Source organism: Engystomops pustulosus, chromosome 4 (genome assembly GCF_040894005.1).
Source record: "Engystomops pustulosus chromosome 4, aEngPut4.maternal, whole genome shotgun sequence".
Lineage (NCBI taxonomy): Eukaryota > Metazoa > Chordata > Amphibia > Anura > Leptodactylidae > Engystomops > Engystomops pustulosus.
In genome coordinates, this window is record NC_092414.1 from 94816054 (window position 1) to 94843477 (window position 27424).

A 27424-nucleotide genomic window follows, 5' to 3' on the forward strand; every position below is an offset into this window, starting at 1 on the left:
CTTGATGCTCGGTCGAGCATTAGGGTACTCGAAACTGCTCGTTACTCGGACGAATACTTCGCCCGCTCGAGAAAATGGCAGCTCCCGCCGTTTTGCTTTTTGGCGGCCAGAAACAGAGCCAATCACAAGCCAGGAGACTCTGCACTCCACCCAGCATGACGTGGTACCCTTACACGTCGATAGCAGTGGTTGGCTGACCAGATCAGGTGACCCTGGGATAGACTAGCCGCTGGCCGCGCTGCTCGGATCATTCTGTCTCTGGATGCCGCTAGGGAGAGAGCTGCTGCTGGTCAGGGAAAGCGTTAGGGTGTTCTATTAGCTTACTGTTAGGCAGGAGTGATTCTCAAAGAACCCAACAGCCCTTCTTAGGGCTACAATAACGTTCTACTTTTTTTATTTTAATTTGCATCTTTTACCATTTTGTGAGGAATTAGCAGGGGGACTTGCTACCGTTGTGTTTAGCTCTTAGTGGCACACATATCCATAGCAAAGACCGAAGTGGGAAAATTCAGTAGGGGTTGGATTTCTATTAGGCAATAACTCAGTGTCATCTCATCTGGCATAGTAGTGTGCTTCCTTTGATACTTGGCTAGAAAATAGCCATAGGAGAATACAAACAGCTTCTTGAAGCCTACAGTAGCGTTCTATATATTTGATTTCTGGTTGATCTGCTGGTGGCTGTAGTTTCTGCAGTGCATGTACTTGCCAATTCTGAGCAATTTGTAGTGAGACTTGCGACCGCTGTGTTCTGCGCTTAGTGGCGCACATATCCATAGCAAAGGCCGAAGTGGCAAAATTCAGTAGGGGTTGGATTTCTATTAGGCAATAACTCAGTGTCATCTCATCTGGCATAGTAGTGTGCTTCCTTTGATACTTGGCTAGAAAATAGCCATAGGAGAATACAAACAGCTTCTTGAAGCCTACAGTAGCGTTCTATATATTTGATTTCTGGTTGATCTGCTGGTGGCTGTAGTTTCTGCAGTGCATGTACTTGCCAATTCTGAGCAATTTGTAGTGAGACTTGCGACCGCTGTGTTCTGCGCTTAGTGGCGCACATATCCATAGCAAAGGCCGAAGTGGCAAAATTCAGTAGGGGTTGGATTTCTATTAGGCAATAACTCAGTGTCATCTCATCTGGCATAGTAGTGTGCTTCCTTTGATACTTGGCTAGAAAATAGCCATAGGAGAATACAAACAGCTTCTTGAAGCCTACAGTAGCGTTCTATATATTTGATTTCTGGTTGATCTGCTGGTGGCTGTAGTTTCTGCAGTGCATGTACTTGCCAATTCTGAGCAATTTGTAGTGAGACTTGCGACCGCTGTGTTCTGCGCTTAGTGGCGCACATATCCATAGCAAAGGCCGAAGTGGCAAAATTCAGTAGGGGTTGGATTTCTATTAGGCAATAACTCAGTGTCATCTCATCTGGCATAGTAGTGTGCTTCCTTTGATACTTGGCTAGAAAATAGCCATAGGAGAATACAAACAGCTTCTTGAAGCCTACAGTAGCGTTCTATATATTTGATTTCTGGTTGATCTGCTGGTGGCTGTAGTTTCTGCAGTGCATGTACTTGCCAATTCTGAGCAATTTGTAGTGAGACTTGCGACCGCTGTGTTCTGCGCTTAGTGGCGCACATATCCATAGCAAAGGCCGAAGTGGCAAAATTCAGTAGGGGTTGGATTTCTATTAGGCAATAACTCAGTGTCATCTCATCTGGCATAGTAGTGTGCTTCCTTTGATACTTGGCTAGAAAATAGCCATAGGAGAATACAAACAGCTTCTTGAAGCCTACAGTAGCGTTCTATATATTTGATTTCTGGTTGATCTGCTGGTGGCTGTAGTTTCTGCAGTGCATGTACTTGCCAATTCTGAGCAATTTGTAGTGAGACTTGCGACCGCTGTGTTCTGCGCTTAGTGGCGCACATATCCATAGCAAAGGCCGAAGTGGCAAAATTCAGTAGGGGTTGGATTTCTATTAGGCAATAACTCAGTGTCATCTCATCTGGCATAGTAGTGTGCTTCCTTTGATACTTGGCTAGAAAATAGCCATAGGAGAATACAAACAGCTTCTTGAAGCCTACAGTAGCGTTCTATATATTTGATTTCTGGTTGATCTGCTGGTGGCTGTAGTTTCTGCAGTGCATGTACTTGCCAATTCTGAGCAATTTGTAGTGAGACTTGCGACCGCTGTGTTCTGCGCTTAGTGGCGCACATATCCATAGCAAAGGCCGAAGTGGGAAAATTCAGTAGGGGTTGGATTTCTATTAGGCAATAACTCAGTGTCATCTCATCTGGCATAGTAGTGTGCTTCCTTTGATACTTGGCTAGAAAATAGCCATAGCAATAGGATAGGATTGTTTGGTTTTAAAAACTAAAAAAAAAAACAAAAAACACAAAAAAAAAAAAAAAACACAAAAAAACACAAAAAAAACCAAAAAGAAGTAAAAAAAAAAAAAAAGTTATAACTCTCATTTTAAAAATGTTTAACCCGAGGGCTAGGGGTAGAGGACGAGGGCGGGGACGTGGGCGTCCAACTACTGCAGGGGTCAGAGGCCGTGGTCCTGGGCGGGGTGAGACACCACCTGCTGATGAGGGAGCAGGGGAACGCCGCAGAGCTACACTCCCTAGGTTCATGTCTGAAGTTACTGGGACTCGTGGTAGAGCACTGTTGAGGCCAGAACAGTGCGAACAGGTGATGTCGTGGATTGCTGACAATGCTTCGAGCAATTTGTCCACCACCAGTCAGTCTTCCACGCAGTCCACCCATGTCACCGAAATCCCCACTCCTCCAGCTCCTGCACCTCAGCCTCCTCCCCCCCAGTCTGCCCCCTCCCAGGAAAATTTGGCATTTGAACCGGCATACTCTGAGGAACTGTTTTCTGGACCCTTCCCACAGTCACAAACCACTTGTCCGGTTGCTGCTGAGCAATTTTCCGATGCCCAGGTTTTCCACCAGTCACAGTCTGTGGGTGATGATGACCTTCTTGACGTAGTGGAAGTGTGTAAAGAGGTGTCCAACGATGAGGAGACACGGTTGTCAGACAGTGGGGAAGTTGTTGTCAGGGCAGGAAGTCCGAGGGGGGAGCAGACTGAGGGATCGGAGGATGATGAGGTGACAGACCCAAGCTGGGTTGAGAGGCCGGGTGAACACAGTGCTTCTGAGACGGAGGAGAGTCCTCGACCTGAACAGGTTGGAAGAGGCAGTGGTGGGGCCAGACGGAGAGGCAGGGCCAGAGCTGGTGCATCAGCGCCACTGTCAACTAGTGAAGCTCCCGTGGTGAGGGCTCTTGCGGCGAGGGCTAGATCTTCAGAAGTGTGGAGGTTCTTTAAGGAAACACCGGATGACCGACGGACTGTGGTGTGCAACATTTGCCAAACCAGGCTCAGCAGGGGTTCCACCACTACTAGCTTAACTACCACCAGTATGCGCAGGCATATGAATGCTAAGCACCCCACTCAGTGGCAACCAGCCCGTTCACCTCCGGCCGTGCACACCACTGCTCCTTCCCCTGTGTCAGCTGCTAGTCAGCCCCCTGCCCAGGACCCTGGCACAAAAACCCCATCGTCGCCTCCACGATCCTCCACAGCATCCACCAGCGTTCAGCTCTCCATACCCCAGACGCTGGAGCGGAAACGCAAATATAGTGCAACCCACCCGCACGCCCAAGCCCTTAATGTGCACATCTCCAGATTGCTTAGCCTGGAGATGCTGCCCTATAGGCTAGTAGAGACCGAGGCCTTTCGCAACCTCATGGCGGCGGCCGCCCCTCGGTATTCGGTCCCCAGCCGCCACTACTTTTCCCGATGTGCCGTCCCAGCCCTGCACCAGCACGTGTCAGACAACATCATCCGTGCCCTGACCAACGCCGTTTCTGACAAGGTCCACCTGACCACGGACACGTGGACAAGTGCTGCCGGGCAGGGCCACTATATATCGCTGACGGCACATTGGGTTAACTTGGTGGAGGCTGGGACCGAGTCTGACCCTGGGGCTGCTCATATACTGCCGACGCCGAGGATTGCGGGGCCTACCTCGGTCCAGGTGTTTCAGGCCTACTATGCCTCCTCCTCCTCCCACCCCTCCTCCCCCTCCTCCTCCGAACTACCATCCGTGGGCACAGCGCCATCAGTCGGTAGCTCTAGGCACAGCAGCAGTGCCGTCGCTAAGCGACAGCAGGCGGTGCTCAAACTGCTGAGCCTAGGCGACAAAAGGCACACCGCCCAAGAGCTATTACAGGGCATCACGGCGCAGACTGATCTGTGGCTGGCACCGCTGAACCTCAAGCCGGGAATGGTTGTGTGTGACAACGGCCGTAACCTGGTGGCGGCTCTGCAACTCGGCAGACTGACACATGTGCCATGCCTGGCCCATGTGTTAAATCTGATAGTGCAGCGTTTCCTCAAGACATACCCCAATCTGTCTGATTTGCTCACGAAGGTGCGCCGCATCTGTGCGCATTTCAGGAAGTCCAGCCCAGATGCTGCCACTCTCAGGGCAGCGCAGCGCCGCCTCCAACTGCCCGCTCACCGACTGTTGTGCGACGTGCCCACGAGGTGGAATTCAACACTGACCATGTTATCCAGAGTTTACCAGCAGCGCAGAGCGATTGTAGACTGCCAGATGTCAACTTCCACCAGAACTGGTAGTCAGGTCAGTCAGCTTCCTCAAGTCTACAATGAGGAGTGGACGTGGATGTCTGATATCTGTCAGGTGCTGAGTAACTTTGAGGAGTCAACACAGATGGTCAGTGGCGATGCCGCCATCATCAGCCTCACCATCCCGCTGCTTGGCCTGTTGAAAAACTCTCTGGTCAGCATGAAGTCGGAAGCTTTGCGCTCGTCACAAGAGACGGGGGAAGAATATTCCCTTGTTGATAGCCAAAGCACCCTGAGGTCTGTTTCTCAGCGCATATCGGAGGAGGTGGAGGTGGAGGAGGATGAGGAGGAAGAGGAGGAGAATGTTGGCGAGACACAAGAGGGGACCATTGTTGAGTCCTTCACTGTTCAGCGTGTATGGGCAGAAGAAGAGGAGTTGGAGGAGTTGGAGGAGGAGGAAATGGACAGTCAGGCCAGTGAGGGGAGTGAATTCTTACGCGTTGGTACTCTGGCGCATATGGCAGATTTCATGCTAGGCTGCCTATCCCGTGACCCTCGCGTTCAAAGAATTTATTCCAGCACCGATTACTGGGTGTTCACTCTCCTGGACCCACGGTACAAGCGAAATCTTCCCACTCTCATCCCTGGAGAGGAAAGGAGTGTGAGAATGCATGAATACCAGCAGGCCCTGGTGCACAAGCTGAAACAGTATTTCCCTTCTGACAGCGCTAGCGGCAGAGTGCGTAGTTCTGCGGGACAAGTAGCGAGGGAGAGTAGGCGAGCAGGCAGCTTGTCCAGCACTGGCAAGGGTACGCTTTACAAGGCTTTTGCCAGCTTTATGTCACCCCAGCAAGACACTGTCACCTGTCCCCAGTCTCGGCAGAGTAGGGCTGATCTTTACAGAAAGATGGTGAGGGAGTACGTAGCTGACCATACCATCGTCCTAAATGATCACACAGCTCCCTACAACTACTGGGTTTCAAAGCTGGACATGTGGCACGAACTGGCGCTGTACGCCTTGGAGGTTCTTGCCTGCCCTGCCGCTAGCGTCTTGTCCGAGCGGGTTTTCAGTGCAGCTGGTGGCATCATCACCGATAAGCGTACACGCCTGTCGACTGACAGCGCTGACAGGCTGACGCTTATTAAAATGAATAAAGGCTGGATTTCTCAGAATTTCCAATCTCCACCAGGTGAAGGAAGCTCAACCTGAATAATTGATCCACTCCTCCTCCTCCTCATTTTCCTCCTTCTCCTCCTCTTTGTACAGTAAAGCAGAGGAAAATGGCTATTTTTTGACAGGGCCCACTGGCTCTTGCTATAGTACTTCATGCATTTAATTTTTCTGGAGGGCCACCTACCCGGTCCTCTGTTTGAAACAATTTTTGTGAGTGCCACATACAGGCACTCAATCTATTCCATTTTTCTGGAGGGCCACCTACCCGGTCCTCTGTTTTAAAAAATTTTTGGGACTGCCACATACAGGCACTCAATCTATTCCATTTTACTGGAGGGCCACCTACCTGCTCCTCTGGTTTGAAACATTTTTGGGACTGCCACATACAGGCACTCAATCTATTCCATTTTACTGCAGGGCCACCTACCTGCTCCTCTGGTTTGAACAATTTTTGGGACTGCCACATACAGGCACTCAATCTATTCCATTTTACTGGAGGGCCACCTACCTGCTCCTCTGGTTTGAAACATTTTTGGGACTGCCACATACAGGCACTCAATCTATTCCATTTTACTGCAGGGCCACCTACCTGCTCCTCTGGTTTGAACAATTTTTGGGACTGCCACATACAGGCACTCAATCTATTCCATTTTACTGGAGGGCCACCTACCTGCTCCTCTGGTTTGAAACATTTTTGGGACTGCCACATACAGGCACTCAATCTATTCCATTTTACTGCAGGGCCACCTACCTGCTCCTCTGGTTTGAACAATTTTTGGGACTGCCACATACAGGCACTCAATCTATTCCATTTTACTGCAGGGCCACCTACCTGCTCCTCTGGTTTGAACAATTTTTGGGACTGCCACATACAGGCACTCAATCTATTCCATTTTACTGGAGGGCCACCTACCTGCTCCTCTGGTTTGAAGAATTTTTGGGACTGCCACATACAGGCACTCAATCTATTCCATTTTACTGGAGGGCCACCTACCTGCTCCTCTGGTTTGAAACATTTTTGGGACTGCCACATACAGGCACTCAATCTATCCCATTTTACTGGAGGGCCACCTACCTGCTCCTCTGGTTTGAAAAATGTTTGGGACTGCCACATACAGGCACTATCCAAATTAAATTGTCTCCATAGCAGCCTCCACACGTTGTCTCCATTGCTACCTCCAAAAGTCGTCCATATAGCTGCCTCCATACATCGTCCCTTTATCAAACGAGGTGTGTCAGGCAGAAATTTGGGTTGTTTTCATGGATTCCACATCAAAGTTGTTAACTTTGTCGCCACCCTGCTGTGTTATCCACAAAATATACTGGCAAACTTTTACCATTTAGGGATATTATTTCAGCGCTTCTTGCGCATCTGTTTACATTCCCCTCACCCGGCATATCCTAAACTTATAAGAACGCTACTACACTTGATCTTATACAAAAGGTTCTTAGAAGTGCTGTTTGGGGAGTAGCCTAGAGACAGGGGCTTGGATTGGCGAAAGCTCGCCTGGCAGCGGAACGCCAGCTCCATGCGCATCATGCGCTTCTTGCGCATCTGTTTACATTCCCCTCACCCGCCATATCCCAAACTTATAAGAACGCTACTACACTTAACTTGGTGCAGGCTGGGACCGAGTCTGACCCTGGGGCTGGTCATATACTGCCGACGCAGAGAATTGCGGGGCCTACCTCGGTCCAGGTCTCAAAGGCCTACTATACCTCCTCCCACCCCTCCTCCACCTCCTCCTCCTCCGAATTACCATCCGTGGGCATGGCGCCATCAGTCGGTAGCTCTAGGCACAGCAGCAGTGCCGTCGCTAAGCGACAGCAGGCGGTGCTGAAACTGCTGAGCCTAGGCGATAAAAGGCACACCGCCCAAGAGCTATTACAGGGCATTCCACATCAAAGTTGTTAACTTTGTCGCCACCCTGCTGTGTAATCCACAAAATATACTTGCAAACTTTTACCATTTAGGGATATTATTTCAGCGCTTCTTGCGCATCTGTTTACATTCCCCTCACCCGCCATATCCTAAACTTATAAGAACGCTACTACACTTGATCTTATACAAAAGGTTCTTAGAAGTGCTGTTTGGGGAGTAGCCTATAGACAGGGGCTTGGATTGGCGAAAGCTCGCCTGGCAGCGGAGCGCCAGCTCCATGCCAAGATCCAACTAACATAGTTTTAACTGCAGCACCTTTAATCTACTACTAGTTCACTGCCTCCATACATGGTCCCCTTATCAAACGAGCTGTGTCAGGCAGAATTTTGGGTTGTTTTCATGGCTTCCATGTTAACTTTGTCGCCACCCTGCTGTGTAATCCACAAAATATACTGGCATGTACCGATATTATTTGAGCGCTTCTTGCTCACCTCCTTTGGTTCCTCTCTGCCACCCATTGGTTTGAAGCCTGAGTCCATTTAGGGTATGTCGCCATGACACTCTCTAGCCTGCTGCCGCTGCCTCTGCATGCCGTCCCCTATAGTGTCAGGGTCAATTATTGGATGTTTTAGATGCTATCTAGCTTCATTCTGTCACTCTGTCATGGCCATGCTGTTGCCCATAATTTTGGCATAATGGTGCGATTAGGCAGCCTCAGAGGCATCCATGCATGCTGCCCCTGCTGTTTCCTGTCCATTTCCGTGGTGTTTCCATCCTTTTCTGAGGTTCCCAGGTGTTTGGCCAAGCTTCCCTGTGCAGAGCCTTGGTCCCCTTGAAAAATGCTCGAGTCTCCCATTGACTTCAATGGGGTTCGTTATTCGAGACGAGCACTCGAGCATCGGGAAAAGTTCGTCTCGAATAACGAGTACCCGAGCATTTTAGTGTTCGCTCATCTCTATTTAGAACCCTTTGCCATACAAGTTAAAAGGTAGTGTTCAGATTTATTTTTATATCCATGCAAAAAAATGACCTCATTTACATTTTCCATAATTTTCCATGTATCTAATAATTTATATAAAATATAACGGGGCTTATATAAAATACCCGTGAGGGGGCTATATACAAAATAACTATGAGCTGATTTATATGATAAACTAGAGAATATTTTAGGGAACAGGAGACTGTTTTAGTTTCTAAATTTTTAATGCTGCCACATGAGTTCACTGCAAAGAGGCCCACTGTGGCTCTGTCGCCCAGGGGCCTACTGAAACCTGAGGGAAACACTGATTCAGTCAAAATATTTGCAAGTGACAAGTAAAAGCAGCAATCTAAAAAAAAAACCTGTATCAAATAATTAACAAAACCATAGCTCTCCGTGAAAGGCACACACAATATTGCTGCATTTCTATCAATGACTTCACCTCTCAATATAGCTTTATTTCATCCTTCATCCAGTGCTTAAACAACAAAATGTGACCCAATGCATGCTGTTTATCTACTGATAAAGAGGTTAATTAAGAAATCTGCTTTAAAATGCTGGCACATCTGCTCTGCAATCTAGCTATGAACACTGAAAGAATATAATTTACTGTTCCATCAGTAGACAAAGGTGCCATAAAACATGTGCTCAGTCTTCCCTGCATGCATCATGCATCTATCACTATGCTCATCTGCTTTCGCATGTAAGGTCTTTACAGAAAACAAAATTAATTAAATCATTGCCTTCTGGGTTCTGATGGGAGTTGCTTTCTGTTAAATTAGGTATGTTTATTACCAATGTGCCTTCACCATGTTATCCTCTGTATAGCTGTGTCTGCTTTCCATTCCCCAATTACTTAAACATTCAGTATGACATCTTATGTTGTGAAGTACAATATACCTCACATGGTAGGAAGTATTATTATTATCATACAAACAAATGCTGAAATGTTCAGACTAACTATTGTAACGTGTCTTTAAGGGGTTGGCCACTTTACCTCATGTTTTTTGTAATGTTTGTGAAAGTGTGGGGGGTAGGAAATTAGGTCATTTACCACATCTTTTTAAAGTTCTGCTCTGCTTTCTTGATATGTAATCATCAGCCTGACCATAAAATGGACGCAGATGAAGAGTCATCTGATCCCTAACTGGCAATAGTTCATGAACAGTAAGATATCACATGACCCTCTATCTGCGGCCATTTTATGGTCAGAAATGTCTGACTACTGAGGTAAAAGAAAGTGTAGCAGAACTATTAATGGATGTATATTGGAAAATTATCTAATATCCTGCCCCTCACACTTACACACACATTTCAAAAACATGAGGTAAATTGGCCATCCCCTTTAACCAGTTTACGACCGTCCGCTGTGTATTCACGGCGGCGGTCGGGTCACGCTACATGGAGAGGGCTCACGGGCTGAGCCCTCTTCATAGCTGGTAAGTCTTTGCTGCATATTGCTAGCACCGATCGCAGGTGTTTTCACAGCGATGTTCAAAAAGATAGCGGCGCCGCCATCTTACCTTGGATCGCCGCTCCCCGTGACGTCATCGATCCATCTCCATGGTAGCCTCGGGTCTTCCGAAGACCCGAGGCTATTTCGTTTTAACCCCTTCATTACAATGTGCTGATAGCACATTGTAATGAATGAGGAGGAAAATCCCCATATACTTCCATACTGTAGTATGGCAGTATATGATAGGATCGATCAGACAACCTAGGGTTAAAGTACTCTAGGGAGTCTGAAAAATAGTAAAAATAAAAATTAAAAAAATTAAAAAAAAAATTATAATAAAAAAACCTAAAATTTCAAATCACCCCCCTTTCCCTAGAACTGACATGAATATAAATAAACTGTAAAAATCATAAACACATTAGGTATCGACGCGTACGAAAATGCCCGATCTATCAAAATATGATAACGGTTTTTCAATGTGTTTAACCCCGTAACAGAAAATAGCGCCCAAAGTCGAAAATGCCCCTTTTTTGCCATTTTGAAAAATATAAAAAAATCTATAAAAAGTGATTAAAAGGTCTTACAGTCCTAAAAATGATATCATTGAAAATATTATCAAATTTCACAAAAAATGACACCATTCACAGCTCCGTACACCAAAGTATAAAAAAGTTATTAGCGCCAGAATTTGGCAAAATCAAAAAAAAATTTTTGTACAGGAGGCTTTCATTTTTGTAAATGTATGAAAACATTATAAAACCTATACAAATTTGGTATCCCCTTAATCGTACCGACCCAAATAATAAAGTAAACATGTCATTTGGGGCACTCAGTGAAAGACGTAATATCCAAGCCCACAAGAAAATGGCGCAAATGCGTATTTTCACCTTTTTCACTTTATTTGGAATTTTTTTCCTGCTTCCGAGTACATGGCATGGAATATTTAATACCATCACTATGAAGTGCAATTTGTTACGCAGAAAACAAGCCATCGCACAGCACTTTATGTGTAAAAATAAAAAAGTTATAGATTTTTGAAGGTGGGGAGTGAAAAATGGACATGAAAAAACAGGAAAGGGCCCAGTCCTTAACCGGTTAATATTTTAATATTAATGCAGCATAGCAAGAAAAGTGTATAGCTACCTGCATAAAACGTTGAATTTATTACATGTAGTTTTCTCTACAACTAGAACACATCCTAATGCACAGCTCATGCACATGATTGTGGATTGTACAGCTCCATGCATAAGTTGTCTGGCCAAAAGACAAAAGATAGACCAAGTACTATTCCTGCTTCCGTCTCAGGCCATCATTTTCAATTGTCATTAGAACGTGACCAGAGCTCACCTGCGGATGCCACATAGGACACAACTAGAGATGAGCGAACATGCTCGTCCGAGCTTGATGCTCGGTCGAGCATTAGGGTACTCGAAACTGCTCGTTGCTCGGACGAATACTTTGCCCGCTCGAGAAAATGGCAGCTCCCGCCGTTTTGCTTTTTGGCGGCCAGAAACAGAGCCAATCACAAGCCAGGAGACTCTGCACTCCACCCAGCATGACGTGGTACCCTTACACGTCGATAGCAGTGGTTGGCTGGCCAGATCAGGTGACCCTGGGATAGACTAGCCGCTGGCCGCGCTGCTCGGATCATTCTGTCTCTGGATGCCGCTAGGGAGAGAGCTGCTGCTGGTCAGGGAAAGCGTTAGGGTGTTCTATTAGCTTACTGTTAGGCAGGAGTGATTCTCAAAGAACCCAACAGCCCTTCTTAGGGCTACAATAACGTTCTACTTTTTTTATTTTAATTTGCATCTTTTACCATTTTGTGAGGAATTAGCAGGGGGACTTGCTACCGTTGTGTTTAGCTCTTAGTGGCACACATATCCATAGCAAAGACCGAAGTGGGAAAATTCAGTAGGGGTTGGATTTCTATTAGGCAATAACTCAGTGTCATCTCATCTGGCATAGTAGTGTGCTTCCTTTGATACTTGGCTAGAAAATAGCCATAGGAGAATACAAATAGCTTCTTGAAGCCTACAGTAGCGTTCTATATATTTGATTTCTGGTTGATCTGCTGGTGGCTGTAGTTTCTGCAGTGCATGTACTTGCCAATTCTGAGCAATTTGTAGTGAGACTTGCGACCGCTGTGTTCTGCGCTTAGTGGCGCACATATCCATAGCAAAGGCTGAAGTGGGAAAATTCAGTAGGGGTTGGATTTCTATTAGGCAATAACTCAGTGTCATCTCATCTGGCATAGTAGTGTGCTTCCTTTGATACTTGGCTAGAAAATAGCCATAGGAGAATACAAATAGCTTCTTGAAGCCTACAGTAGCGTTCTATATATTTGATTTCTGGTTGATCTGCTGGTGGCTGTAGTTTCTGCAGTGCATGTACTTGCCAATTCTGAGCAATTTGTAGTGAGACTTGCGACCGCTGTGTTCTGCGCTTAGTGGCGCACATATCCATAGCAAAGGCTGAAGTGGGAAAATTCAGTAGGGGTTGGATTTCTATTAGGCAATAACTCAGTGTCATCTCATCTGGCATAGTAGTGTGCTTCCTTTGATACTTGGCTAGAAAATAGCCATAGGAGAATACAAATAGCTTCTTGAAGCCTACAGTAGCGTTCTATATATTTGATTTCTGGTTGATCTGCTGGTGGCTGTAGTTTCTGCAGTGCATGTACTTGCCAATTCTGAGCAATTTGTAGTGAGACTTGCGACCGCTGTGTTCTGCGCTTAGTGGCGCACATATCCATAGCAAAGGCTGAAGTGGGAAAATTCAGTAGGGGTTGGATTTCTATTAGGCAATAACTCAGTGTCATCTCATCTGGCATAGTAGTGTGCTTCCTTTGATACTTGGCTAGAAAATAGCCATAGGAGAATACAAATAGCTTCTTGAAGCCTACAGTAGCGTTCTATATATTTGATTTCTGGTTGATCTGCTGGTGGCTGTAGTTTCTGCAGTGCATGTACTTGCCAATTCTGAGCAATTTGTAGTGAGACTTGCGACCGCTGTGTTCTGCGCTTAGTGGCGCACATATCCATAGCAAAGGCTGAAGTGGCAAAATTCAGTAGGGGTTGGATTTCTATTAGGCAATAACTCAGTGTCATCTCATCTGGCATAGTAGTGTGCTTCCTTTGATACTTGGCTAGAAAATAGCCATAGGAGAATACAAATAGCTTCTTGAAGCCTACAGTAGCATTCTATATATTTGATTTCTGGTTGATCTGCTGGTGGCTGTAGTTTCTGCAGTGCATGTACTTGCCAATTCTGAGCAATTTGTAGTGAGACTTGCGACCGCTGTGTTCTGCGCTTAGTGGCGCACATATCCATAGCAAAGGCTGAAGTGGCAAAATTCAGTAGGGGTTGGATTTCTATTAGGCAATAACTCAGTGTCATCTCATCTGGCATAGTAGTGTGCTTCCTTTGATACTTGGCTAGAAAATAGCCATAGCAATAGGATAGGATTGTTTGGTTCTAAAAACTCAAAAAAAAACAAAAAACACAAAAAAAAACAAAAAACACAAAAAAAACACACAAAAAAAAAAAAAAAAAGTAAAAAAAAAAAAAAAGTTATAACTCTCATTTTAAAAATGTTTAACCCCAGGGCTAGGGGTAGAGGACGAGGGCGGGGACGTGGGCGTCCAACTACTGCAGGGGTCAGAGGCCGTGGTCCTGGGCGGGGTGAGACACCACCTGCTGATGAGGGAGCAGGGGAACGCCGCAGAGCTACACTCCCTAGGTTCATGTCTGAAGTTACTGGGACTCGTGGTAGAGCACTGTTGAGGCCAGAACAGTGCGAACAGGTGATGTCGTGGATTGCTGACAATGCTTCGAGCAATTTGTCCACCACCAGTCAGTCTTCCACGCAGTCCACCCATGTCACCGAAATCCCCACTCCTCCAGCTCCTGCACCTCAGCCTCCTCCCCCCCAGTCTGCCCCCTCCCAGGAAAATTTGCCATTTGAACCGGCATACTCTGAGGAACTGTTTTCTGGACCCTTCCCACAGTCACAAACCACTTGTCCGGTTGCTGCTGAGCAATTTTCCGATGCCCAGGTTTTCCACCAGTCACAGTCTGTGGGTGATGATGACCTTCTTGACGTAGTGGAAGTGTGTAAAGAGGTGTCCGACGATGAGGAGACACGGTTGTCAGACAGTGGGGAAGTTGTTGTCAGGGCAGGAAGTCCGAGGGGGGAGCAGACTGAGGGATCGGAGGATGATGAGGTGACAGACCCAAGCTGGGTTGAGAGGCCGGGTGAACACAGTGCTTCTGAGACGGAGGAGAGTCCTCGACCTGAACAGGTTGGAAGAGGCAGTGGTGGGGCCAGACGGAGAGGCAGGGCCAGAGCTGGTGCATCAGCGCCACTGTCAACTAGTGAAGCTCCCGTGGTGAGGGCTCTTGCGGCGAGGGCTAGATCTTCAGAAGTGTGGAGGTTCTTTAAGGAAACACCGGATGACCGACGGACTGTGGTGTGCAACATTTGCCAAACCAGGCTCAGCAGGGGTTCCACCACTACTAGCTTAACTACCACCAGTATGCGCAGGCATATGAATGCTAAGCACCCCACTCAGTGGCAACAAGCCCGTTCACCTCCGGCCGTGCACACCACTGCTCCTTCCCCTGTGTCAGCTGCTAGTCAGCCCCCTGCCCAGGACCCTGGCCCAAAAACCCCATCGTCGCCTCCACGATCCTCCACAGCATCCACCAGCGTTCAGCTCTCCATACCCCAGACGCTGGAGCGGAAACGCAAATATAGTGCAACCCACCCGCACGCCCAAGCCCTTAATGTGCACATCTCCAGATTGCTTAGCCTGGAGATGCTGCCCTATAGGCTAGTAGAGACCGAGGCCTTTCGCAACCTCATGGCGGCGGCCGCCCCTCGGTATTCGGTCCCCAGCCGCCACTACTTTTCCCGATGTGCCGTCCCAGCCCTGCACCAGCACGTGTCAGACAACATCATCCGTGCCCTGACCAACGCCGTTTCTGACAAGGTCCACCTGACCACGGACACGTGGACGAGTGCTGCCGGGCAGGGCCACTATATATCGCTGACGGCACATTGGGTTAACTTGGTGGAGGCTGGGACCGAGACTGACCCTGGGGCTGCTCATATACTGCCGACGCCGAGGATTGCGGGGCCTACCTCGGTCCAGGTGTTTCAGGCCTACTATGCCTCCTCCTCCTCCCACCCCTCCTCCACCTCCTCCTCCGAACTACCATCCGTGGGCACGGCGCCATCAGTCGGTAGCTCTAGGCACAGCAGCAGTGCCGTCGCTAAGCGACAGCAGGCGGTGCTCAAACTGCTGAGCCTAGGCGACAAAAGGCACACCGCCCAAGAGCTATTACAGGGCATCACGGCGCAGACTGATCTGTGGCTGGCACCGCTGAACCTCAAGCCGGGAATGGTTGTGTGTGACAACGGCCGTAACCTGGTGGCGGCTCTGCAACTCGGCAGACTGACACATGTGCCATGCCTGGCCCATGTGTTAAATCTGATAGTGCAGCGTTTCCTCAAGACATACCCCAATCTGTCTGATTTGCTCACGAAGGTGCGCCGCATCTGTGCGCATTTCAGGAAGTCCAGCCCAGATGCTGCCACTCTCAGGGCAGCGCAGCGCCGCCTCCAACTGCCCGCTCACCGACTGTTGTGCGACGTGCCCACGAGGTGGAATTCAACACTGACCATGTTATCCAGAGTTTACCAGCAGCGCAGAGCGATTGTAGACTGCCAGATGTCAACTTCCACCAGAACTGGTAGTCAGGTCAGTCAGCTTCCTCAAGTCTACAATGAGGAGTGGACGTGGATGTCTGATATCTGTCAGGTGCTGAGTAACTTTGAGGAGTCAACACAGATGGTCAGTGGCGATGCCGCCATCATCAGCCTCACCATCCCGCTGCTTGGCCTGTTGAAAAACTCTCTGGTCAGCATGAAGTCGGAAGCTTTGCGCTCGTCACAAGAGACGGGGGAAGAATATTCCCTTGTTGATAGCCAAAGCACCCTGAGGTCTGTTTCTCAGCGCATATCGGAGGAGGTGGAGGTGGAGGAGGATGAGGAGGAAGAGGAGGAGAATGTTGGCGAGACACAAGAGGGGACCATTGTTGAGTCCTTCACTGTTCAGCGTGTATGGGCAGAAGAAGAGGAGTTGGAGGAGTTGGAGGAGGAGGAAATGGACAGTCAGGCCAGTGAGGGGAGTGAATTCTTACGCGTTGGTACTCTGGCGCATATGGCAGATTTCATGCTAGGCTGCCTATCCCGTGACCCTCGCGTTCAAAGAATTTATTCCAGCACCGATTACTGGGTGTTCACTCTCCTGGACCCACGGTACAAGCAAAATCTTGCCACTCTCATCCCTGCAGAGGAAAGGAGTGTGAGAATGCATGAATACCAGCAGGCCCTGGTGCACAAGCTGAAACAGTATTTCCCTTCTGACAGCGCTAGCGGCAGAGTGCGTAGTTCTGCGGGACAAGTAGCGAGGGAGAGTAGGCGAGCAGGCAGCTTGTCCAGCACTGGCAAGGGTACGCTTTACAAGGCTTTTGCCAGCTTTATGTCACCCCAGCAAGACACTGTCACCTGTCCCCAGTCTCGGCAGAGTAGGGCTGATCTTTACAGAAAGATGGTGAGGGAGTACGTAGCTGACCATACCATCGTCCTAAATGATCACACAGCTCCCTACAACTACTGGGTTTCAAAGCTGGACATGTGGCACGAACTGGCGCTGTACGCCTTGGAGGTTCTTGCCTGCCCTGCCGCTAGCGTCTTGTCCGAGCGGGTTTTCAGTGCAGCTGGTGGCATCATCACCGATAAGCGTACACGCCTGTCGACTGACAGCGCTGACAGGCTGACGCTTATTAAAATGAATAAAGGCTGGATTTCTCAGAATTTCCAATCTCCACCAGGTGAAGGAAGCTCAACCTGAATAATTGATCCACTCCTCCTCCTCCTCCTCATTTTCCTCCTTCTCCTCCTCTTTGTACAGTAAAGCAGAGGAAAATGGCTATTTTTTGACAGGGCCCACTGGCTCTTGCTATACTTCATGCATTTAATTTTTCTGGAGGGCCACCTACCCGGTCCTCTGTTTGAAACAATTTTTGTGAGTGCCACATACAGGCACTCAATCTATTCCATTTTTCTGGAGGGCCACCTACCCGGTCCTCTGGTTTGAACAATTTTTGGGACTGCCACATACAGGCACTCAATCTATTCCATTTTACTGGAGGGCCACCTACCTGCTCCTCTGGTTTGAAGAATTTTTGGGACTGCCACATACAGGCACTCAATCTATTCCATTTTACTGGAGGGCCACCTACCTGCTCCTCTGGTTTGAAACATTTTTGGGACTGCCACATACAGGCACTCAATCTATCCCATTTTACTGGAGGGCCACCTACCTGCTCCTCTGGTTTGAACAATTTTTGGGACTGCCACATACAGGCACTCAATCTATTCCATTTTACTGGAGGGCCACCTACCTGCTCCTCTGGTTTGAAACATTTTTGGGACTGCCACATACAGGCACTCAATCTATCCCATTTTACTGGAGGGCCACCTACCTGCTCCTCTGGTTTGAAACATTTTTGGGACTGCCACATACAGGCACTCAATCTATCCCATTTTACTGGAGGGCCACCTACCTGCTCCTCTGGTTTGAAACATTTTTGGGACTGCCACATACAGGCACTCAATCTATTCCATTTTACTGCAGGGCCACCTACCTGCTCCTCTGGTTTGAAACATTTTTGGGACTGCCACATACAGGCACTCAATCTATTCCATTTTACTGCAGGGCCACCTACCTGCTCCTCTGGTTTGAAACATTTTTGGGACTGCCACATACAGGCACTCAATCTATCCCATTTTACTGGAGGGCCACCTACCTGCTCCTCTGGTTTGAAACATTTTTGGGACTGCCACATACAGGCACTCAATCTATCCCATTTTACTGGAGGGCCACCTACCTGCTCCTCTGGTTTGAAACATTTTTGGGACTGCCACATACAGGCACTCAATCTATTCCATTTTACTGCAGGGCCACCTACCTGCTCCTCTGGTTTGAACAATTTTTGGGACTGCCACATACAGGCACTCAATCTATTCCATTTTACTGGAGGGCCACCTACCTGCTCCTCTGGTTTGAACAATTTTTGGGACTGCCACATACAGGCACTCAATCTATCCCATTTTACTGGAGGGCCACCTACCTGCTCCTCTGGTTTGAAAAATGTTTGGGACTGCCACATACAGGCACTATCCAAATTAAATTGTCTCCATAGCAGCCTCCACACGTTGTCTCCATTCCTACCTCCAAAAGTCGTCCATATAGCTGCCTCCATACATCGTCCCTTTATCAAACGAGGTGTGTCAGGCAGAAATTTGGGTTGTTTTCATGGATTCCACATCAAAGTTGTTAACTTTGTCGCCACCCTGCTGTGTAATCCACAAAATATACTTGCAAACTTTTACCATTTAGGGATATTATTTCAGCGCTTCTTGCGCATCTGTTTACATTCCCCTCACCCGCCATATCCTAAACTTATAAGAACGCTACTACACTTGATCTTATACAAAAGTGCTGTTTGGGGAGTAGCCTAGAGACAGGGGCTTGGATTTGCGAAAGCTCGCCTGGCAGCGGAGCGCCAGCTCCATGCGCATCATGCGCTTCTTGCGCATCTGTTTACATTCCCCTCACCCGGCATATCCTAAACTTATAAGAACGCTACTACACTTGATCTTATACAAAAGGTTCTTAGAAGTGCTGTTTGGGGAGTAGCCTAGAGACAGGGGCTTGGATTGGCGAAAGCTCGCCTGGCAGCGGAGCGCCAGCTCCATGCCAAGATCCAACTAACATAGTTTTAACTGCAGCACCTTTAATCTACTACTAGTTCACTGCCTCCATACATGGTCCCCTTATCAAACGAGCTGTGTCAGGCAGAATTTTGGGTTGTTTTCATGGCTTCCATGTTAACTTTGTCGCCACCCTGCTGTGTAATCCACAAAATATACTGGCAAACTTTTATCATGTACCGATATTATTTGAGCACTTCTTGCTCACCTCCTTTGGTTCCTCTCTGCCACCCATTGGTTTGAAGCCTGAGTCCATTTAGGGTATGTCGCCATGACACTCTCTAGCCTGCTGCCGCTGCCTCTGCATGCCGTCCCCTATAGTGTCAGGGTCAATTATTGCATGTTTTAGATGCTATCTAGCTTCATTCTGTCACTCTGTCATGGCCATGCTGTTGCCCATAATTTTGGCATAATGGTGCGATTAGGCAGCCTCAGAGGCATCCATGCATGCTGCCCCTGCTGTTTCCTGTCCATTTCCGTGGTGTTTCCATCCTTTTCTGAGGTTCCCAGGTGTTTGGCCAAGCTTCCCTGTGCAGAGCCTTGGTCCCCTTGAAAAATGCTCGAGTCTCCCATTGACTTCAATGGGGTTCGTTATTCGAGACGAGCACTCGAGCATCGGGAAAAGTTCGTCTCGAATAACGAGTACCCGAGCATTTTAGTGTTCGCTCATCTCTAGACACAACGCGTCCCATATAACTGCCCACGTCCTGTGCCAGTAGCTTAATTCTGTAAGTTCTTGGGTATGGATTCAATTTGGGAAGGCAACCAACACTCTTTATTGTCAGTAACACTAAGCTCTTTACAGCTCTTAGAAGCAGTGCAGAAAATGTTGCATGTGAAGGAATTATACCTTGAGAATTGTTAGCAGTAAGGAGAGAAATTCAACAGTAGAAATAGATGAGTCAAGGTCAGATACTGTACATGCTGAGTTCAGTATATTGGAGGAGGAGGTCAGACATGACCATCTGTATTAAGGCTTCAATGAACAGGAGTAGGAGATCACCTATGGTCAGACATATGCGAAGTTCAGCAAAAAGGTGACAAAACAAAACTAGTAAGCTAAAATAACCAGGCACAGGTTTTAGGCTGCATCTTAATACTGGTCAGCAACTACTGTGATTGGCAATAGAGTAAGTGTAATCTAGTAACTTTTCAAGCGCAGAGCCAAATCCGCAAAGTCAGGTCCATACTGAATTTGAAGAGTTTGTGGCTGGGAACCCTGTACTGAAGTTTAATTTTGAGTCCGAGGAGCAGATTTACTTACCCGTCCATTCGCGATCCAGCGGCGCGTTCTCTGCGGTGGATTCGGGTCTGGCCGGGATTCACTAAGGTAGTTCCTACGCCGTCCACCAGATGTCGCTGCTGTGCTGAATTTCCCCGAGGCCCGCTGGAATGCCCTGAAATTCACCGGCCTATACCTGGTGAAGGTAAGTGCAAGTTTCGCAACACATTTTTTTTTTAAATGCAGCGGTTTTTCCGAATCTGTAGGGTTTTCGTTCGGGCACGCCCCCGATTTCCGTTGCGTGCATGCCAGCGCCGATGCACCACAATCCGATCGCGTGCGCCAAAAACCCCGGGCAATTCAGGGCAAATCGGCGCAAATCGGAAATATTCGGGTAACACATCGGGAAAACGCAAATCGGGCCCTTAGTAAATGACCCCCCTAGTTCCTTATTCAGCGGTAAAACTGCACAGAATGCTGCTTCATTGATGATGAGCAGCCAATCAGGCAGTGTTTAGCCCCTTGACAACCACAACAATGCCCTTTATGGGCCTTGATGTGATTGGCCAGGCGGAAAATATGACCTCTCATTATATGCATCAAATCCCCGGTCAGACCACACATGGAATATTGTGTACAGTTTTGGGCATCAGTGTATAAAAAGGACAAGAAATAGAGAGGAGAGCAACCAAGATTATTAGGAGAATGGGAGGGGAACTAAAATACAATGACAGATTACTAAAGTTAGCTTTATTCAGCTTAGAAAAAAGATGGCAGAGAGTGGAGACCTCATTACAATGTACAAATACCTGAACGGACAGTACAAGGATCTCTCCAAAGATCTTTTTATACCTAGGCCTGTGACCAGGACAAGGGGGCATCCTCTACAGAGACGCGGTTCTTTTTTCTTTATTAAATATTTTAAATTAAGTTTTAACATATAGACAACCTATGATACATTCTGTTGCAAAGCAATTACAATTACAGTATCAATATCCCTGTCTACTTGGTCTTTACTTGCTGTTATTGGAATATTAAATCCTATAATAAATTTTATTCTTATACAGAGGTCTATTTGTGTTATCGTACTATAAGTACATACAATTTATCCTGTAAGTACAATTTATCCTGTAATTGCAAAGCAGTCATATTTAACTCACATGAATACAAACAAACAATGGTCTTCTCAGACCCTTACTTAACATAAAGTAACATTTAAGGTGTTAACGAGACTCTTGGGATTGGATTGGAGGGAAGGTAGGTATTGGGGGAGGGCCATGAGCTTATCACTGTATCTTCTATTTGTGTTGTTGTTGGTCAGTCAGATTAAGGTGAATAGTATTTGCTCTCTGTCGAGAGGTTCCATCTGGTAGAGAATTTTTTGTAGGTTGTATTTTGACATGCTAAGATTCTCTCGTATGCGCAGGATGTGTTCATTTGGCTGATCACTTCGTTGATGTGTGCGCTGTCTTAAGCTTTCCAGTGTCTGGTTATTATTAGTTTTGTGGACATCAGAAGATGTACAATGATTGTTTTCTGTTCTTGGGGTAGCTCTTCTATATTGATTAGTAGGAGGGCTTGTTCCAGGTTTATTTCTCAGTCTTTTTTTGTTATTTCTCTTATTATGGTGTTTGTTGCTTTACACAGGCCTAGAATTTTTGGCAGTTCCACAGGATGTGTATGAGACTTCCTCTGTTGCCACATCCTCGCCAACACATTGGAGACACGTTGGGGTAGATAAGGTTTAATCTGGTGGGTGTAACATAACATCTTAGGTGCGTTTTCAGTATTGCTTCTATATGCAATGTGCATCAGAGGATTTGATATGTTGTCTTTAGTGCTGCTTCTCATTTCTGTATTGAAAATTTCTGTTGTAGATCTTCTTCCCATTGTATTACGTTGTGGGTCATTGTGAAGTCTGTTCTTTTTCCTATTTTATTATAAAAGAAGGATATTCCTTTTTTCCCGGGCTGTTGTTTATCTAGGAATTTTAGTAGGTCTGGCTCAATTTTGGGTGTTGGATGTTTTAGTGTAGACTTTTGACCTTTGTGATTTTCTTAGCTTCACTGTTTGGAAGGCCCTTAGTGGATATAAGATATCTAGAGTCTATTTGACCATTTGGTTTGAGAATATCTTCAAAAGTTTCCAATTCTTTTTGTCTCCATGTTTCCAGCTTCAGGTTTTTGTTTTGGTTTTCTAGGAAGTTTAATGGGATGCGGTTTATGATACTTTCTTTAGAGTTGGTTTTGTTACTTTCTTTCGTTTCTTCGTTTCTTTAGAGTTGGTTTTGAAACAAACTTCGCCCCCCTTAACACCAATATCAAAGCACTATATATAAAATATTCAAGACACCAACTTACATGGTTTGGCTGAATAGCTTCATTTAAGATGAAGATAAATCTCTATATCTGTTCAGAAGGTTCCAATAAACATACCAAATGCTTTCTTTAAAAACAACAATAAGAATCTTCAGGACTTCATTTGGCAACATAATATCGTTATCTATCATGACCAAATATAAAAAAGCAGGAGGGTTGGGATTACCAGACCTAAAGGATTACCACAAAGCAGCAGTACTTGACCAACATAAAGACTGGTGGCTAGACTCAACCGATAAAGTATGGGTAACAATTGAGAAACACTACAACAACAACACATCATTAATAAATAGAATGATTGCTAAAGTATGGAGCAAACTCCAAACAATGAGAATATCAGACACAATATGGGGAAATATGATTAAAGAAGCGGTTTTTCAATCAACATAGAGATAGGTTTTGTACTGTAAGAGCAGTGAGACACAGGAGGTTGTCATGGTGGACTCTTTGTAAATGTTCAAGAGAGTCCTGGATGCCTTTCTGGAGAGAAAAAATATCACGGGTTATGGGGAAAAAACCTTTGTTTAATTCTTAAAGGTTGGACTTAATGGACTTTGTATACTATGATAATTTGCTGTATAACCAGCAAGGTCACATGTCCCAGCACTATTACAAAGAGGAGACAGAGAGGTAATGAATGCACTGTAGGGACAGTGAGGGGAAGAATAGTGTGTCCTGGATTTCAGAACCGCCCTTTACAAGGTAGACAGGGACACAGGGAGGGAGAGATAACTGTGGGGTACGGTACTAAAAGAAATACTTTAAAGTTTCACGGGAGTGTGATTCTTTTTGCTAAGTGGCAATGTCAGGTTTCGCCATAAGTATCCACCACAAACTTGCACATACGTGTTCACTGCAAGTGTGTTTTTTGCTAAGTAACGTTGTCAGTAGAGATGAGCGAGTATACTCGTCCGAGTATACTGCTCGGTCGAGTTTTAGCATACTCGGACCGGCTCGTTACTTGGACGAGTATTTCCTTTGCTCACGATCGAGCATTAAATTAAGTGAAAAACAGTGCTTTTATTGGTTAATAAAATATTACAGATGTTTCCTGATGTTTTGCTTGTAAGAACACATTGAAATAACACTATTCTTCACATTGCAGGTGTTCGCGCATGTCTCCCGCTAGGTTCGGAGCTGTTCGGAACATCTGGAATGTGAAGAATATTGTTCTTTCAATGTGTTCTGCACTTAAATGGTCCTGTCGTTTTTGCAGGTGTTCGCGCGTGTCTTCCGACAGGTTCGGAGATACGCGCGAACATCTGCAAAGTGAAGAATAGAATTAAAACATTAAAAACAGTGAATACAGGACCATTTAAATGCAGAACACATTGGAAGAATAATATTCTTCACATTCCAGATGTTCCGAACATCTCCGAACTTAGCGGGAGACACGCGAACACACCTGCAAAGTGAAGAATAGTGTTATTTCAATGTGTTCTAACAAGCAAAACATCAGGAAACATATGGAATATTTAATTAAGCACTGTTATTTTACTGTTCTGTTTTAGCAAAAAAATGCTCGGGTCTCCCATTGACTTCAATGGGGCTCATTATTTGAGACGGCACTAGAACATCTGGAAAAGTTTGTCTCGAATAATGAGCACCCGAGCATTTTAGTGCTCGCTCAACTCTAGTTGTCAGTTTTCCACATTAGTATACATCACAAACTTGTACATACATGTTTCCTGTTATTTTTGCTAAGTAATAGTCATGGTGTTCTACATCCATAATCACAAACCTGTACACATGTTTTCATTGCAAGCATGATATTTTTTCTAAATTGCATTGTCAGTTTTCTGAATCCATAATCGACAACATCCACATACGTGCTTACTTCAATTGTTTTATTTTGTTAAATAGCATTGTCTGCAGTTTCCTGCATCTGTATATATATATAAAAAAATTGCAAATTTATGTTCACTACGTATTTGATTTCCTAAAGTACTGTTAGCCACAACGTTTCTTGCTACTGCACAGTCTACCCAGCACACAAAGACCGACTATCAGGATATCAGTAGTGTGGCATTTTTTCCACTAGAGTGGAGAATACAGAGCATGCTTCATTAGAATCCAGTGCTACCAGTGCCTAAAGAGAGGTCAAGGTTTCAACAATTTCACCTCATAAAGGACCCAGGACCTGCAATGTAAACATGAGCTGCAATGGATGAAACACCATGAGACTCCCACTGATTCTTCTGTCAGATCAGCTTGTACCAGCAGCACACATGTGACAAGAGCACCACTTTCACCATCAACAAGCCAGTGCAGAGTTACCCAGTTTCACGGGTACCCCTACGATCCATTTTATGGATTGTGGGCGCAACCGTGCCCCTCTCCATGGCTGACCCTCTTCCCAAGAGCCTGGTCCCATCTGAACTAGGCCGCACGCGTCCCAGCTCCCTAGGGCGTGCAGGCGCCGGCACTCAAAATTTAAAAGGCCAGCGCACTCCTGACTGGCACTGGCCACATCCGGGTTTCCATAAATTCCGGCATCTCCCATCATTCCCCGCTGGATCTTTGAGCCAAAAGCCTTAGTGAAAGCTCCCCTGCATGATTGCTGTGTTCCTGTTCTCCAGTGTTCCTGTTTCCATGTTCCTATGCTCCAGCATTCCTGATCCATGTTCCTGCTCCTGTGTTACTGCCGTGTGTTCCTGTGTCCCCTTCTGCATTGTTCTCCCGCTATCTCCCTGGGCTTGAACTGTGTTCTGCATTACTAGCTTGGCTGCCACCACAGGCTAGTCGCACCTGTGGAATGACCTGGTGGCACCCCGCCGCAGCAAGACCATCCTGCTTTGCGGCGGGATCTGGTGAAGACGAGGTGCCACTTAGACTTCGGTGCCTGGTGTCCGCTAGTACCATCTCCCTGATCTGTCTGTCTCCTCTGGCGATACTGTTATCTGGATGGTGACGGACCGGTTTTCCAAGTTGTCCCATTTTGTTCCCCTTCCAGGTATTCCGTCTTATCCACGGCTTGCCAGTTTGTTTTTCAAACATATGTTCTGGCTGCATGGACTTCTGCTGCACATTGTGTCCAACCGAAGAGTCCAGTTTGTGTCCAAATTCTGGCGTTCCTTGTGTAACCATCTGCAAGTTAAACTTGACCTTTCTTCTGCCTACACCCTCATTTGAATGGCCAAGTAGAAAGGGTGAACCAGATTTTGGGCTGTTACCTCCGCCACTTTGTCTCAGTCCATCAAGATAACTGGTCTGACCTGCTACCAGTGGGTTGAGTTTTCCTACAATTCCCGGCGGTAGATCTGGTCTATTTGGGACCAGACCCGCCAGTCCCTTTCTCTGAGCCACAGACCTTACCAAGACCCAGGCTGATAAGAAACGTTGAGCTCCTCCTGTCTTTTCTCCGGGTGACCAGGTGTGGTTATCCTCCAGATACATCTGGCTGAAGATACCCAGCTACAAGCTTGGTCCCTGGTTCTTTGGTCCCTTTGAGGTAATCAAGCGCATCAACCCAGTGGCCTACAAGCTCCGTCTTCCTCCATCGATGCACATGCTGAACTCCTTCCATGTCTCCCTCCTGAAGCCTGTCATTCTGAAACACTTCTATCAACCACCTCCTCCTCCTGAGGCTGATTCCCCAGATGTCTATGAAGTTATGGAGGTTCTGGACATGAAGACTGTGAGGGGTAAGCGGTTATTCCTTGTAGACTGAAAAGGGTTCGGGCCTGAGGAGAGATCCTGGGAGCGCGTAAAGAATATTTTGGATCAAACTCTCCTCCAGAGGTTTCTTGGGACAAAGAAGAGGGGGAGACCAAAGGGGGGGGGGGTTACTATCATGGTTGCCCCTGTGATCCAGGTCACGGATTGCGGGCTCCCCCCGACCCTCACTTACCTTCCCACGAGCCCACTCCCGTCTGGACTAGGCCACGCCTCCCCACTCCCAGGTGGCACCCCACTAGAGCTGTGCAAATAAACACAGGAAGATTAGATGCTAACTCAGATTCAGCCTCATAGACACATACAATACCACTACTATACCACCACTATAGCCTGATTCATTTTACAAACTAAGTAGCATTTCTTAGTAAGCATCTTAGTATAAGGATTAAAACTGATTAAAACTGATGGTTATTTTTAAATAACATGTTTTCACGTATTATGTATAATAGGACATCCATAGAAGTACATATGTTCTTTCTTACCTTTTCCCTTCGTTCACAATTACTGTGTAATGAGATATTTAACCTATATGTGTCTTTGTGCAACAACCCAGTTATGTTGTGAATTTCATCCTGTCCAGGGTTTTGGTACATATTTGTCCACATTTGAGCATGGAAGTGGCATATGAGCATGCAAAGTGTGAACAAAGATATATAGAACTTTTTGTACCTCTTAAAGTTTTTGGTGGAGATTTATCAGCATTGAGAGCAAAACTGATTTAGTTGACAAATTTATTTTAGGCGTTCCGTTTTGGTCATTATTTAGTGGATCTATTCTGAGGTCTATGTTCACTTTTTGTGGGCTTGTTTAGGAGGGGGAGGGATTTGTTTAGGTGGATTGTTTTATGCCCTGTATTTATTCCTTGCTCTATTTTATTTTAGAGTCATTGAGGGTTCTAAGACTTCTTCAGTCTCCTTTACTACTTTTTGAGGCAAAAAGAAGTAGAAGAAAGTGCAACACGTTATGAGATCTATGAAAAAGAAAAGAGAACCCCCATTGTATAATCACTGGTGATGTTATCTGTAAGTAATTGAATTCACAGAGGACCTTCCCTGACACTTCTGGTTGTGTAAGCACTTGTTTTCCACAAAAAGTTTTCTTGCACATTAGATTTTTTTTTTATCTAAAATGTCTCTGATAAACCTGCGACAGGTCAACTAACAGATCAAGCCTTAAGTACAACTATGAAGAGGATAAAATGTTAGCAGTGTGAGATTA